This window comes from Brienomyrus brachyistius, unplaced genomic scaffold (genome assembly GCF_023856365.1).
Source record: "Brienomyrus brachyistius isolate T26 unplaced genomic scaffold, BBRACH_0.4 scaffold158, whole genome shotgun sequence".
Taxonomy (NCBI): Eukaryota; Metazoa; Chordata; class Actinopteri; order Osteoglossiformes; family Mormyridae; genus Brienomyrus; species Brienomyrus brachyistius.
The window spans coordinates 62776-79999 of record NW_026042433.1 but is presented as its reverse complement, the minus strand read 5'-3'; the positions used below and the strand labels follow the sequence as shown (position 1 = coordinate 79999).

Genomic DNA, 17224 nt, shown 5'->3' with positions numbered 1-17224 from the left:
CGGAAACATTCGATGCGCATTACCGTCCCCTCCTGCACTGGAGGGTTAAGGACAACGTGATTATATCGAACCAAAATTGAAATGTGCAAGTTGACTTTCCTAGTTATACGTCTTCATTTTTATTCTGGGTTTAACAACCATGAGTTTATGACGTATTTTACATGATTAGTTGGCGACTGGACCTTATTGTTTATATCTCTTATTAAGGATCCATCCATCCATACATCAATTATCAAAACCACACACTTACAATCCGAGTCTAGTTTCATATGCTGCGCTGCTGAGCGACCCGCAGAATATTATGCATGAGTACAAGTCACAAGCCCCGTTTCCACTAACACGGGGCCGGTTCTAGCTTGGTGCCTTTTGAGACCGAGGCAAAAAGATGCAGACTCTCCCCGTCGGGGAATCGAACCCCGGTCTCCCGCGTGACAGGCGGGGATACTCACCACTATACTAACGAGGAGATGTACGCGCACTACTTTTACATCTTCAAGATAAACAGCGGATGACTACTAACATTTGCGAGTAATCAATGACTGAGCTTCATGTCATGACCATGGTGCTCAAGAGAAGAAAAAATACATAATGTACGTCCACTGATACCAGAACAACCATATAGCTTTATACTAAGACGATGATTAAACGGAAAATTCCTTTACAAAACACTGCCACAAAATCATAGTTTCGCAATATTACATCGTGCAACGGGACACAGTGTAAGTACGTGAAGTCGGTAATTAAATCAAGAAAAAAAAGTGAGAGGAAAAGAATACTTTTCTATTATCATATTTTTCTAACTGGCCAAACTGAGTCATATTTTGATTATACACACTAACAGAAAAACAGTGCAAATCTCCGGTAGTCCGTTTCACTTGCGCTCCGCTATGGGGCAGTAACAAGCAGAGCTTAAGTGTGGAAGGAAAAAAAAAACACAGGACAGCATCAATCCCAACTTCACAAACGCCGGAGATCGAGATGCTGTAAGCATGACAATTAACATCTTTATCCAAGGGAACAGCTGCAAGACACAGATGCCGCGCCTAACAAAGGTAGGATCGATTCCGAAGTTCAGGCATTTACAGACGCGGACTCTTCTGGAGTTGATTTTTTTCGGGAGATACGCATCAACTTCAAAAGTATGAACCGCATTATATCTATATCTGTTATGACGTTGTAGCTATTGATACTGATGCATCACAAAAATAATTTAAATGTTTTTTCATTCTGACATATGTTCGTTCGGACGAGGATTTTATTATATGAGATAAGTTTTAAATGAAAACTTTTTTTAATCTATATGATTAATTCTCGAATCTAAGCCAGACTTCACATAAATCATTCATTCATAAATATAATGGAACATACAACATCCAGGTATCCATGAAATTTATGATCAGGCTATACGTTTGTGATAACAACAAAACAACACAACATGTATATTTACAATATATGGGCCTATTGTTTAATATTGCCTCCAAATTATAGCCAGACAATAACGCAATAGGCCGACATCAAACTATTTTCATGTAAAACAAAAGTGCTGGCAGTTTGCTTGTGCTTACAGACCCCGCCTTGAGCCCATCCAGAAAGATCCCAAAAATAACCGACAAGCAAAGGTTGTAACAATCTGAGCATGTTTAGTTTAATGTAATCAGGAGCCGAATTAATAACGCGAATAAATGATCAAACCGAAAGTCTGTAGTCGGGAATATCCGATAACGTCTTTGACGTGCAGTTAAGATAGTCAGAGGAAAAACCTTGTAGTTTACTTATATATATGCCTAAATATATGAGTGTGTCTCTCCGGTGATTTAATGATGAATATAACGATTACATATCAAATCACACATTAAGCAATTATTATATTACTAGGTTGAACGTTTTCACTATGTCTGTCGTCACCTTGATTTCACGATTTTGACTATTCTTCTTATCCCAGATTGAACAAGTCATTGTGGCGATGCAAGATCCCGACATGGGGATAAAGATGAAGAATCAAAGACTGTTAATCACAGTGATTCCACATGCGATGACAGGTGCACGATACATATTTTACTTTTTAAAAATAATTTTTCGTGCCGCCCGGGTTGTCTTACACCCGGCCGTGCAGTGTCCCGGGGGCCGGGTCCTAATGGTCATTTAAGCCCTTCACAGGAAAGCCCATACATCGGCGGTCTTCGGGAATCCTGTGCATTAAGACTGTCATCGATCTCCTTGCGCTCATATTTATTTATGTAATTTATTTATCGAGTTCAGCGTTTTTGATTTATGACGGCTTAATGCATTTCTCGACTCTAACTAGATGCCTTCCTCGCTATGCCTTCCCAGGAAATGATATCGTGGAGTGGCTAATTCAGAAGTACTCCATCATGGAAGAAGGTAGGGCCGAGAAGTATGTAGGGAAGCGTTACCTGGTGCTCTTATGTGAGGTTAATCGATTGTTTTTTTCCCTTCGTGACGACGATGGCGCCCCTGCTGGCGAAAGACGTCATCAGGTTTTTTTTTTTTTGTAATAAAATAACAGAAATAAACGAGTCTTTTGAATAATAAATACAAATGAAGTAATAGAATTTGTCATCCATACAACAGATTAGCCTAGCTGCATTTATGTGTAAGCATATGCAATTCACGTGTCTGACAGAAGCATGTTCTGTTCCATTGATATTGCTGAGCCTGTGAATTAATAAATGTCAGAATTGAGCTTGTCCATAACATAGACACCCCATTCGCCTGAAGCTTTTGGGATTTTCTTCCCCTGGCGTCAATTTATCTGCTGAATTATTTATCTTTCTGCTGAGAGGCTATTAGTACAAATAATCTGTAGGCCAGTCCCGAGTCGCGCCGCTACGCATGCTGAGCTGTACGGTTTGATAGTCCCGATGCAAACTTCGCTGATAGCCAGAGGCAGTCAGTCATGCCTGGAGAAATATCGCTATCCGTCTCCCTCATTATGCACTTCTGCAAGACGCTGTTGTCCTGAATTCCCGGGCGATGCAGATGAGGTTTTAAATAGCAAGGGAGCAGATTTCCCTGATTTACAGCCCAGATTGGAAAAGAAGTCGGAATGGAAAGGAGGGGACTTTTAGGCAGTAGATGGCAGATGCATTAACAGACTTGAATGGGCAAAAAACCTGTTGCCCCGGTAAGCAGTTACCCCTCCCTGTAAACACTAGGCTTCCCCCTAGCAGCGCTGTTGCTGCGCCGGTCTGAAACCCCCGGGAGCGCCTGACTGCCAATGGCCGCGGAGGCAGCCGGAAAGTGGAAAGTCCCAATTACTCGTAATTAATTATAGTTCCGATGAGGAATGCACCATCCCCGCGGCTTATTCTGTGCACCATGTCAACGTTTTTTCCAGTTACTTGCTATACCGTAAAATAAAATATAATATGCCTACTCAGTTTCTAGTTATCGTGTGTTCTACTGTATTCCACTGACAAAAATTTAGAGAATTACTATGCCTAAATCTGGGCTACGAGTAGTGGATTTGTTTGAGCTTTGAGTAGTTTACGTGGAAATGAGTGACCACTTTGTGTGTTTTCAGAGGCACTTCATGTGGGGAATCTGATCGTGAAGCACGGCTACATTTACCCCCTAAAGGACCCCAGGACGCTCGTCCTGCGGCCCGACGAGACGCCGTATCGCTTCCAGGTAACCTAAAACCACGGTTTCTTCAGATGGAGGGCAGCGCGAGAGGGTGGTGGCCATGTGGGGGGGCACGCATATCGAAACTATTCGTTGGAGAGACTGCGGAATTACCGTGTAGGACAGTATTTCTCAATCTGGTCCGGGCTCCAGAGCTGAGAGGGTGCAAAAACGTAGACTGTCTGGTAGGGAGCTGGGAGGGAGCAAAAACGTGGATCATCTGTGTGTCGCCGAGGACCGGATTGGGAAACACTGATGTATGAGAACCAATGCCAGTTAAAGTAGCAAAATGCCTTCCACCCGCCTTGTCCCTGACATGTTAAATCACAAAGCACCTTTGTCACGCTGCTTCTGAATAGTTTCAAATGACAGCATCTCCTTTTTGCTAGACTCCGTACTTCTGGAGCTCTCAGCAGTGGCCAGCCTCCGAGCTAGATTACGGTGATTACCAATTATTAATCATGTGCTCGCCTATTACATCATTACTTCCCTTTACTAGAATAATAGAAAAACACAGTTTCTTGCCATGTCTTTCTTTTGCTCTTCTAAAGCGATTTATTTGACTAAGAAGAATATCAGAAAGCAAGGGCAGCTGATAGACTATGAAAAGGTAAGAGAAAATTTTTATTTATGTACATTTCAATGCTATTCTTATTCGCTGGTCTGAAGCATTGCTTGATGAGATCATGTGATAGCTGAATGCTCATGGGAGTTTTACTTACACAAAATATTATGAGGGTAGAAGGAAAAATGATTGGTTCAGAGAGATAACCAATTAGATTGTACATGAGGTGGATCCGAGCAACTAGAGGAGGCAGGAGCAACCAATCAGATGTCTTGGTCCTGCCTCCTCTGCAATCTGATTGGTTATCTATCCGAACCAATCATTTTCCTTCTGCCCTCAGAACATTTTTGTGTAAGAAAACCTCCCACCAATTATGCACATAGTAGGATCGCACATAGACATCCACCAACTTGCCGCCATGTTGCGTCAGGGTCAACGCATTTTAGGTTCTCATCAGTAAGAGGGTTTGTGAATCCGACACTGCCAGCTGATATCCTGGGAGGGGTTCGGCCTGTGAGTCATAACGTGAACCCATGCAGCAACGCAGCCAGCCGTGCGACCTGGCAATGTCGCATTTAAACATCGTCTCCGCAGGGACAGCTACAACATGTTGCACAAACGGATCAACCACACCTGGGACTTCGTGGTGATGCAGGCGAAGGAGCAGCTCAGGTAAACCCCACCCCAGCCCGGGAATACTGTCGCATCGAGCTATGAAATCAATTTCATAAATGCACACAAGGGGACAGATGAGAATGGATGAATAAATCTCGTATTAAGAGGATGATGATGTTACCTAAATTAAAAAGTAACATGGTGTGTGGTCATAATTTCCCTCCTATCTGTTAAATCAGACCTCAGCCTAAACACTAGAGTCGGAAATCCATTTCTAAGTGAAAAAGGAAACAGAAAAATGAAAACCCTACCTTGCAGTTCAGTGATTACCGCTATATGCTAATTACCCAGTATGCTTTCTGACTCTCCATCGACTGCTCTGCTCCTACCAGGGCAGCCAAACAGAGGCGCAAGGCGGACCGCATCGTGCTGGAATGTCAGGAACAGGCCTACTGGCTCGTCAACAGACCGCCAGTAAGCACCTCCCCCGAAACCCCTGACTCCCTACATCTGCCCCGGCGAAAACCCAGTATGCTGTGATTAGAGTAAAGCACACACTGGGTAAACCTGAACTCAATGCACCTTGGCAGCTCGAATATCGCCTAAGGCTGGGGGCGATTCTAGGATTTTTTTGAGGTTGTGGGGCAGAGTGGTGGCTCTGGGCCTAGGGATCTGTGCAAGCAAGTGGAAGGTTGTTGGTTCAAATCCTGTGAATGCCCAGAGTGATTCTACTCCGTTGGGCCTTTCAGCAAGGGCCTTAACCTGCAATTGCTTTGTCCTGGGTATGACATTAATCTACATGCAGGCCTGTTAGGAGATCCTTCAACTTACAGGGGAAACTTGGCAGGATTGGCAGGAAGGCATAGGCAGGGTCCCATTCCCCCACAGAGAGCTGGGGGGTTGTGCAGTTCTCTCCCACGACAACGGGTTTGTTCAATGAAGGAAGGCAAAGGAAACATCTGTAAGGACATATGGAACATTTCCGGTATAATTTTCGATCTCCGTCATCTCCAGAGCATTGAGCTCAGCAAAATTCACGGGGGGGGGGGGGGGGGGGGGAGTGTTTTATCTTCGTTAAGTAAGACACACAGAGTGTCTCCATGCATACTTTGTGGGCACTTCAGGCCCTGATAACCCACTACTGCTTCAGTGTGATCATGAAATATTTACCTTAGCTGGAAGAAGCCTATGTTCTGTGGGACGAGAGCTTTCAGAAGACAGACAGGACAGCAGGCTGCGGAATGAGCAACTGCACCCTCGCTGAGTGTAATTTGGAGTTCATGAATAACACAGGAGAGTGGAGAATGAAAGTGTGGGACAGGAGCAGAGTGTGGTGTGTATCTGGCTTAATCCCGGCCGTCACTAGGGCCCATTTCTGCTGGGTGCGCAGCATCTCGAGGGCTAATAAGCATCAGCGTTTATGTGGGCCATTATCCCCATCCGGGGCGGCATCAGGAGGTGGGAATGGCAGCCACGCAGCTGCGGATCACATCCTAAATTCAGCTTATTTTGCAGATGTACCTTTTATTGAGACTAGAGCAGTTGGGGGGTTTAGGGACTTCTCTCAGGGGTCCAGTGGTGATGTCACTCTGCTGACTGTGGGATTTAAACCCGGCAACCTTCCAGTCAAAGGCGGCGACTGCCAACCCGCTCAGCCACACAACCACCCTCATTGATGAAACCCACCGTTTTGACGCCAATTAGACGGAAACAGATGAGCCAAAAACCACGCAGCGTAGGGCCCCCCAGTCAGGTGCTGCTCGTGTTTAAAAGGCAGGGACGCTCTGCACTCTGGTACGGGCCAGGTGGACGGGGGAAGCTGGGGGGGGGGGGGGGATTAAAACCAGCAAATGACAAAATGGCCGCTTCCTGCCTCCTTTCTCTTTGCCCGAGAAACACGAGACGCATCGCTAAGACTGGTGATGCTTGGATCTGGGAGAGAGGAGTGCGAAGGGACTGGGAGACGGCCTGAAGCTAAAATGCAGACATGCTGTGTTTGCGTCTCCCCCCCCCACCAACCCCCCCACTTGTTGGGCCTTTTAAAACGAGCTGGAAGAGGATCCCACCTCCGGAATACCGGATCCATTATCTGACCTCTATTCCTGCGGCTCAGGCTTAATGCTGCATGTTAGCGGAGAGATAATGGATGTAATTGCAATAGCAGCGTAATAATTTGCCAAATAGTCTCTCTGCTGTTAAGTCCTGAGCTGATCTGAAGCACTTTAATTGGGATTTAAGGAAACCATGTAAATCAGATTGCATTCAGTATCCGACATTTGGTTAGTTTATTCTGTAAAGCAGGGTACCCCAGTCCTGATCATGGATACTGTGTCACCGACCTGGCCCTCCAGGACGAATGGTCCTTTTGGAAAGCTGTCACACTGTCCCCTACTGGGCAGTGTCGCCATGGGCTGTACCAGTGGCATCATGGGAAATGTGACCAGTAGTGCTAAGGGGTATTAATGCAGCGTTAGACCGCGTCAGTCTGCTTGAGAGAAACGAGCTCACTCTTCATCTGAAGTTCAGCTAAGGATTTCTCACCCTCTGATTTTCCTGCAGCCGGGAACATTCAGCGTTCAAGAACAAGGCCCTGAGCGAAGGAACCGGCACAACTCCCGAGTCCAGCTGGTCTGAGCTTTTTATTAAGCATATACATTTTTTCCGTAATGCCAGTACCTGCTGTTTATCGCCTCTGTCAGTCACAGGACCGGATCCGGGCAAACAAGAGATAAGATCAAAGTCATGAAGAAAAAATATGTATATTAATATCTAATATATATGGCAGCTATAGGCAGAATAGGCTGTGCCTTGGGCCCCCAAATTACCCAAGGAAGTGAAGTGATAATCAGTGTTTTTGGTGGGAGGGCATCCGAGGGAAGCTCGTGTGTGAGTGTGACAGCACTTCGTTGTGCTCATCTTTCTGTCTCACTTCTTCCTCACTTCCTGCTCTCGTTTTTCCATGCTAACGTAAGTACGTCAGCAGTCCCACAATACATACTCGTAATAGTGCTATATTATTCATGGTTTCTAGACTGGATGTCTGCTTAGTAAAGCCAGGAGCTGAGTGTGAGCAGAATTCCTACTGTCTGATTCCTTGCATGTGATTCGCTCTGTGGGAGTTTTACCCTCACAAAAATGTTCTGAGGGCAGAAGGAAAAATGATTGGTTCAGAGAGATAACCAATTAGATTGTAGAGGAGGTGGGTCTAAGGAACTAGAGGAGCAGGAACAAGACATCTGATTGGTTGACCCCCCCCCTCCTCTAGTGCCTGTACCACCACTTCTACAGTCTGATTGGTTATCTCTCTGAACCAATGAACCTTGTGCCCTCGAACATTTTGCGCAAGTAAAACTCCCATAAACATGTGCTTATATCATGTTTAGAGACGGTTTTGTTTCTTCCTTCTTTACAGAACAGAACGCGGACTACTACAAAAGAGAGGTAAGCCTGACAGAATTAGAGTGAACCTATTTCAGCTGATGGGATGGGTTGCCAAGAACAACCAAAGAGGGTGATTAAGTGGGCTCTTAAGAATGCTGTCATAAGAAAATTGCTTCGGAAGGATCTACATCTGTGTTGTCGGTTTTCTTTTGTTGGCTCTCAGATATTGACAAATTCTGTTTAAAGGTACAACAGCATGGCTCTTATCAGGCTTGGATGTGTACCATGCTGTGCTTTTTTCTGACTCTTATATTCCCCGTGTGATTTTTCATGGCTCCCGACACCAGATTGAACACATCAGGAAATCCCTGGGCCTCGAGGGTCAAGTCCTCCATCTGCCTGGAAAGGTTGGATAACAGCCTCCCCCACCTACCCCCCCCCAACACCTGTGATTCAGCCTCAGTCCAGCATAGCTGGGGGACCACTGGTTCGACACCAGTCCACATTAGTCCCTAACTGGGGGATATCTCTGGGTATTCTGTATACTGGGGTATTCTGTATACTGTGCCTCTGATTGGTGGGGGGGGGGGATCTATTTCATGTTAATTCTGACAAAAATGCTGGGGACTGCTCTTTGTGAAAATCTAACCTCGTTATTTCGTTCTTTCGTCCATCTGCCCATCCATCTTTCACCATAAATCTCAGAGTCACACATATCCTGGATTAATGATGCCTAACTAATATTGAAACCGGTTGACTATTAAACTGAATTGAACTGTATTTAACTGCAAATAATTACTTAATATTGATCAGAAGGTCGCCGGTTCAAGCCTGGCTTCAGCACACTTGTGGGTCCTTGAACAAGGCCCTTAACCCCCAGGTTCCTGGGAGCCTCTACGGGCAGCTGCCCTTTGCTACCAAGCTTTCTCTCACCTATGGAGAGCAAGATGGAGGAGATGAAAAGAGAATTTCCTTATAGGGTTCAATGACGTATAATCATTTCGTCACCATTTCGAGCTCCAGTTTGCTGGAATATGCCAGCATTGAACCTGAATATTTGATGACTTGCAAGGATTATAGAAAGTAGGACTAAAACTGGGAATGGCTGGTCTTCTGTGTTCAGCTTCCTTAAGTTCAGCGAGCAGTACCTGAACCATGACCCCATGATGCAAGGCTGCCCCCCCAGCAACCCCTGGATAACAGATGACACGGCACTCTGGACGCTGAATGCCGACATGTGAGTGTGCGTTACCGCGCCCCATCCTGCCTCTTCAGGGCCACACCCCCAGAGGTGACTGTCGTCTCTTCACTTCCACGCCTCCTGGTGCAGGGTGGAGACACCCACCAAGCTGCGGGTGGAACGATGGGGGTTCGGCTTCACGGAGCTCCTTAGGGACCCTCTGGGACGGTGCAAGTTCAGGGAGTACCTGGAGAAGGAGTTCAGTGGTGAGCAGCATGTAGACCCCCCCGCCCAAGTAGATCAGCTTCATGGAGGCATCGTCAGCAAGTAAGAATCATATTCATTATTTGATCACTGCGGGCCTATTTGGGCAGTGTGTGACTCAGCAGATTGGGATTCATTGCAGGAGGTCATCAGCTCAAATCCCAGAGTCAGCTGAGTGACCTCACTATTGGGCCGTCGATCAGTTACTCCAGGGACTGACTGACCCTGCCCTCTCAAAAAAAAAAAAAAATAGGATCTAGCATCTGCTAAATTAATAATCATGATCCCTCTATGAAAGGCAATTCTCCTCCATATTGGCATCGTGATGAGCGCCTCCTGCAGGTAGCTGATGCATGCGCTGTTTCATTCACAGTGGAGAACCTCTGTTTCTGGGAGGCCTGTGAGGACATCCGGCACGGCGAGAGCGCTACGATCCCGCAGAAGGTGGAAGAGGTCTACAAGTGAGTGCGACCTTGTGGCCCAGTGGGACAGTTTGCATCCCAGTTGAATTTAGAGCAGGCCCTGATGTGGCACTTGCTTACTCCCAGTGGGACTGCAAAGCTCAGGCTCATCACTTCCTTCCCCCCAGGCAGTTCCTGGCCCCGGGAGCCAGCAAGTGGGTAAACGTGGACAGCAAGACCATGGAGAAGACCCTGCAGGGCATGAAAAGCCCACATCGTTTTGTCCTGGATGACGCCCAGATGCACATCTATTTCCTGATGAAGAAGGTAGGAGCATTAACTGTGCACAGCCATGAAAGTGGATGACAGCTTCATTAAAACGGGCTCTCGGCCTCTCCTCTCACCCTCAGGACTCCTACGCCCGCTATTTAAAGTCCGATCTCTACAAAAACATGCTGGCTAGAGCCATAGAACCACAAGAGACCAAAAAAAGGTAAAACTATTATCTTCTATAAAAGGGGTCTTTCTGTAATATATTCCATGTATTTTATATAAGGGGATAAGACTCATATTGGTGTGGGATACACACAGGTTCTGTTTCTGGGGTTGTTAACGATTAATTCCAGGGATTTTTGGGCTTAGTGTGAACTGCTGGCTTCAGCTTAGCTTCGTCACTAAGACTACACAGAGTTCTGTAATGTTAATTGCTTTTGCGTCCCCTGTGATGCTCTCCAGTTTCTGTTTGTAATTCCACGGTAGTCAAGGATTTTCCAACATGGCTGACTTAGAAAAGGCAGTGCCACAAGTGTTAGCGGAACGCTAACATGTTCTCCTTCCCATCATGCCCCAGTGTCTTTCCCTTTGTGAGACGCCAGCGGCACTCCAGCCGTAACCCTGCCCTTTTCGCCCAGGCCTTAGAGGACAACGGCAAGACCAAGTCCCTGGGGTCACCAGCAAGTCCCACAGCAGCCTGCTCTTCCTAACACTGCCTCCTGGGGGGGGGATGCACTCTGAGCTCACTGCTGCCCCACAGAGGCTGTTTGGGGGCGGTGCTCTGCTGCTCTATTTGACGCAGTCTTCCAGGATTTTTAACTTCGGATGTATTTTTATTATAGTGTCATGTTAAATAAGAACAGACTAAATTATGGTTTAGATCAGAAGTGAGAAAAGTCCTGTGTCTCTATATATAGGAAAAGTTTATTTCATTAGTAACAGACAAACCATAGTTGAGCCAAATATTGCCTTATTACTAAGTAATAAACATCTGCATACAACTTTCACTGAAACAATGGTTGTAATAGATAAATAGCCATTTAAAACTTGGCATTTAGCTCAGTGCTTATAATGTGGATTGTGTCCCATATTCCAGATCAAAACTGTGCAGTTTCGAACCTGCATCATGTCTGCTTCAGATTCCAGCAGCTTCTCTCATCCTTTGTTCATTTACTTCTTCAGCATTTCTCAATAAATTAAGCAAGTTTTTAATTCACCTTTAGTGGAATTCTGTCACTTAAATACCAAAATAGAATAACACAGGTGTCGTACTTTTCAACCATTTTTCTTTTGGCTTATAAACGGCATGTGCTACTCTGAGATCACTGACCTGCTGGAGATGTGGTTCGGAACCGCAGGTGACCTCGAGTTCTTTTTTTTTTCCTCCGTGGAGGGAATCAAACAACAAAAGAGATTAGCCAGAGATCCACCCTGCACGGACTTGCTGGTATGATGGGAACGGGACCTAGATTTACTGGAAGCACAAAGAGAGCAAACTAAATTCTGCCCAACAGACAGGCGGAACAAATCGCTACAAAAGGTTTCAGTCACCTGTCTCCCCTGCCAGGACAGCACCTCCCTCCCACAGCGCACCAACAATACATTATACTATTATACCGTGTCTTGGAAAAGTATTGGAATCCTACTTAGTGTTTTAAAAAGCAGCACATTTCTAAATTATCTATATCCCAGTCCCTGAAAGCTATAACTAAAGATTACTGAGGGTAAGATGAATCTCTGCTGCATCTCATAAGTTCATTAAAAATCGAAACTTCCTTTCTTTCAGAACTGAATTTTCTGCCATGTTGGTCTTTAAAATTGTCCATTCGGCTCCAACAAGCTTTCGAACTCCAGTTTGAATGAAATATTGGGCTGCGAATGTGAAGTAGACAGGGTCATGGTGAGGAATGCGTCAGGAATATGGGGCGTGTCTGGAAGTCTGTGTCCATCACCAAAGCCTGTGATATTCATTATTGGCGGTTTGTTTATTGGCTGCTAAGGCTCACAATGGAAGCTCAATACTAAGTGTTTTGAATTACTGAAGTTTGCATGTTGACGGAGCCGGGATGGATGGATGGATGGATAGATAAATGTTTAATAATACATGCAGTACAAGTGTCAAACTAACTTTACCAGACAAGCCCATTAAAACGAGGCTCTCAGTTTCTCTTGAAATTCTTATGTAAAAAAAAAAAAAATAATAATAATAAACTACTTTGCATGTTACTTTTTAATAGATTTCCTTTTTAAAAAATTAAATCTGACTACGCAAATCCTTCAACTCCTACACTACCCATCAAGGCAATCCTCAGGATTCCAGCAGCACAGAGTTAACTGATGTTCTGCGCGGTTCTTAAAAATGCATGAAACTCGCGAGATAAAAATAAAACAACCGCAACAGAGAATACTGAAATTCCGTCTTCATATTACTGAAACATACAGGATTAAGAGACAACATGAAGTTGGGAAAGGGATTGGTGGGGGGTGGGGGGTGGGATTAAAGGCACTGTCAGCATAACATCATAAAGACGGCACCGATGTCCATTTGCCATGGATTATGTTGTATTCTGCGACTAAAAAGGACCCATAATCTGATTAAGTTCACATCAGACTAATGAGTGAATCTTCTCTGACAGCATTACTGACGCATAGCCCGCCATCCAGAGCTGCATTAGTGCGTTATGGGTTTCTAAGGCCCACCTTAACACAGCAGGGAAACACGTGCTGCTTAGTACGCTATTTCTCGGATCTGTAACATCGTAAGGTCACAGTACAACGTCGTGTCTTTCTGCAACTTTATAGCAGGGCTGAACAGCCAGGTGGCATTTTGGGCATTTTCAAGGTGAGCCGATGGGTAGGCGAGCCGGCAAAAATCTTGGGGAACCCCCCCCCCCTTTCCCAGTCAGCAAAATTTATTGCACAGCAAAAGTTATGGAGACCCCAGCTCTGTAAAATTTACTGTGGGAGTCCAAGGAAACTTTAAAAACACAATATCTCAATCTCCGGAGTCCTTTAAACCTAAAAAATATACAAAGAAATCTATGCTGTGATTCTGCTAGAGAATTTGGGCCCCATGAATGCATATCATATTGGGCCACAAACCCACACCAATGCAGTTATGTTCCAAGTTTTTTACTGTCCTAATCTCCCCCCCTTAACTGCGCCCCAGACTTGATGTTCCACGTTACAATTTCAACCAAATGTTGTGTGTTAAAAAAAAAATTAAATTGTGCACCAAAATTTTTTAACATGAAAGCAAGCATTAATAAAACTTAATCAAATGTTGATTTTTTTTTTTTTATATATAGAATTTCTCATTGTTTTGCTGATATCTGGGAAAACTGGGTTCATGGATCGGGATGGAAAGGCATGTTCAACGCACATTTTTTTTTAAATATTGATTTCCAGCAACTAATAAGCAAATCGAGGGAAATCTGCAAGGTACAAATCTGCAAGGTACAACAGAACCGTTCATCTCATTTCTACCCCGTCAAATCGCGTCCCAGGCTTTCTGGACCTCCCACTGAAATGCATTCAGCGACATCCACCTAAACAATTGCATTACCCCGGCAACGGGACTGCAGTAATCTCATTTAGTCTGAGAATTTGTGTGTCAGAAGGTAGAAAATTAGGATACGGACACGTTGCTCAAAGAGTGCCACGGAGTCACCAGCAGTATCATCAAACACGCCATTTAATACAATAATTTTTTTATCATTGTTTGTATAAATACAAATGATTCTTATTAAACAGCATGACTGACTCGTGCAATACAAATAGGCATATGCATCAAAACCTTTATTAGATTTCAGAAATCACAGAAGAAAATCAAGCTTGGCAAAATAAAAATTATGCAAAATTATCCAGTATATTTCAGCCGTTTCTATAAATGTACGCTAAGGTGGTACTTGCCAACGCCGAAACAATTCTCTCATCCAGTCACAGTGCTCTTTAAAATGGAGATACTTTAATTTATTTAAGGTTGAGTTAAAACACGACATTTAATATTCAGAATAAAATCAAAATCTGATAAGGGATTCACATCGTTTACCGTTTAACTGGTATGTCCATTTTCGATAGGCTTGTTGGGTGGGTAAAAACCCTATTTAACTGATCAGGGTCACTTAGGCAAGTTCACCTTAATTAAAAACAAAATAACTAAACAGCACATAACTAGTCAAAGTGTAAACTCTGCTGTTGGCAAAAACTGTACGGCTGGACCCCCAAGGGCACCAGCGACTGTAGGGCCTTGCTTGGCCAGTAGGGGGCCCCCTTGCACGTGACATTGCAAGGATTTGTAAGTTGTAGGGCGCAGATGGGAAACGAGGTGGGGTAAGAAGCATTTAAAGTGCGGAGCCACATACAGCCATGGGGGTGGGTTTGGGTTTCTAGCACAGCCTGCAAAGACCAGAATAAGTTCCTTTCCTCAACACACTAGCGCCCCCTTGGCCAAACACGACCCATGGTCACCTTGCAAATCATTAAGCTGCCCTGAACCCCACTCTGCTTTCAGTAAGTGCCATTTAAAAACAATGATATACACACATTTTCAGGAGAGCACCTGTGAAGTCACCCCCCCACACACACACACACACACTACTGGCATTGTTTGGCACCCGACCCATGTAAACCTGACCCCGATTTGCATAATTTATTCAGGTATATATCAGAAACCAGGGTTTCTGCCACCTAGAGGCTGTACGGCGCAACAAGAGACAAATCGCCATCAAAAACACAGGACCTGGAGAATCACCCGGGGTGGGGGGGATACATACTGTCACGTACTGGCGTGGGTGGGGGAGGACGCAGGCAGTGTGGCAGTCAGCCAATGGGCGAATTCACGAGAAAAAACACTGTATGTTAAAAACCGCTAGCATCCAGCATGAGAGAAAAAGGTCAAAGCGAGTCAGGGTTTTTCCGGGGGGGGGGGGGGGGGGGGCAGGGTTGGTCTTACCTACACTGGCATGGGAGGGGTGGGAGGCATTGGTTAATGGTACAATGTGCAAGACAATTATCTGGGAGAGGAAAATTAACTTCCCCTAAAGTAAAACTAAAGTCACAAGAAAACTGTGGTACCCTCTGTCAATAGACCACACTCAAAAAACTCTGAGTAAAAGAGGAACGTTATTGGCCTGGCTAATCTCTCTCTCTCTCTCTCTCTCTCACACACACACAGCTTGAAATGCTTTTTACACATTTACACTAATGTATATCACAATGCTACCAAAGCTTTGCAAATGACCACAGAGCGGGACTGACACCCAAGTGTGTGTAGAACCACACACACACACACACACACACACACACACACACACACACACACACACACACACACACACACACACACACACACACACACACACACTCTCTCTCTGAAGTGCTTTAAAAACATAACGGATAAATTATTTTATGTGCAAACTGGGAGGGGGCAACAAAAAGTCGCAAAACACACATGGAATCGATCCCCTCCCCCATCACAACCAACCCTCGGTGAACGAAACCAGAAAGTCAGTCATTGGCATCCCGGGTTCCGGACTTTGCTGAAATGCACGACCGGTGCGGGTTCTGGCGGGGGCTGACTGGGGGCAGGGGGGGTTGGCCTGGTGAGCAGCGCGGCAGTCGCCTTCCACGCATCACGTCTGTGCCAGCTGCAGCTCCTCCAGGCCGTCTTTGCCCAGGTGGTAACGGGCCAGGTCCTTCCGCGTCACCAGTCCCACCACCTGGGCACCGGGAACATGATTGGTACGTAGAACAGGGCATAGATAGCTGGTTATGTTATGAGGGAGGGGTGGGAGTAGCACAGGAAACCAGGGTGATAACCTTGATCTAGATGGATGCCCAACGGCCACTGGCTGAAAACCGATGCAGTAATTTTCGAATTTTACAATGAGAATGGAGATATGTGCTGGAGATGACGAAGGCCTGAGGACCTCGCAAGGCAGACGCACCTGGTTGTCACTGTCCACCACAATGAGGTGCCGCAGACCAAGGGCCCTGAACAGCTTGAAGACACGAGGAAGCGACGTCTCCTGAAAAAGAGGCAGAAGAACACAGTCGCAGAACATGACTGTTTAGTCAAATGTGTCTCTGGTTCTCAAGGACCAAGACCAAGGCTGAGACTGAGACTAGTACCTGCGTGACAGTGTAGGGGGTGGGATTCATGAACTCCGTCAGGTCCATCATGCACTCCCTCTCGTCTTGGGACACATGGATGGACTGGATCGGAGGGAAGCGAGGGTAGGCATCCCGGAAGTCCTTCAGCTGCAGTTTGCGCAGATTGAGACGAGAACGAGCCCGTTCCACAAACACCTGGTTGAAAAGAGTACACCGGTCACAACGTGGATGAGCACACTTCTCATTGGCTTGCTGCACTGACATTCGCAACCGTGTACGCAGTAAACAGACCCCTCATTGGTCAATCGCACTGCCAGTCACATCCAGGTATTCAATAATCAAACCCCTCATTGGTCAGCTGCACTGTCATTCACAGGCATGCATATACACCAAGCACCCTGATAGGTGTTAGTGTGGACAGACATGCTCCTTATTCAGCTGACCTCTGCAGGAACCTTAGGTCACACTCACCTTGTGTTTCAGGAGCACGATAAGCTGGGAACGCAGGATTAAGCCACAGATTTTCCCTGGCTAAGAGCACAAAATTCAGATTAGCAAAGCCCCAAAGTACATCATGTGACAAATCTCCAGGAAAACAAAATCACCCCTAGTGGGAGGGACATACCTCACAGCCATCACTCAACCCGGAGACTACAGGGAACCCGTTGTGATTGGTCGAGGTGTTGCTGAGCACATCCACAATAGTGCCCACTTTCTCCACCAGGTTGAAGCAGGTTACTGGAGAGCTCATAACCTCCCTGAATGGACAGACACACCAAACCTGAA

At 45.6% G+C, this 17224-nt stretch overlaps 1 non-coding gene across 1 annotated transcript; it reads right to left on the bottom strand.

Annotated features, from left to right (window-relative positions):
* Nucleotides 1-394: 394 nt before the first annotated feature.
* Nucleotides 395-466, bottom strand: trnad-guc (transfer RNA aspartic acid (anticodon GUC)). Its single transcript has one exon. It is a non-coding gene; the product is annotated as a tRNA-Asp (tRNA).
* Between the last annotated feature and the right edge of the window lie 16758 nt (nt 467-17224).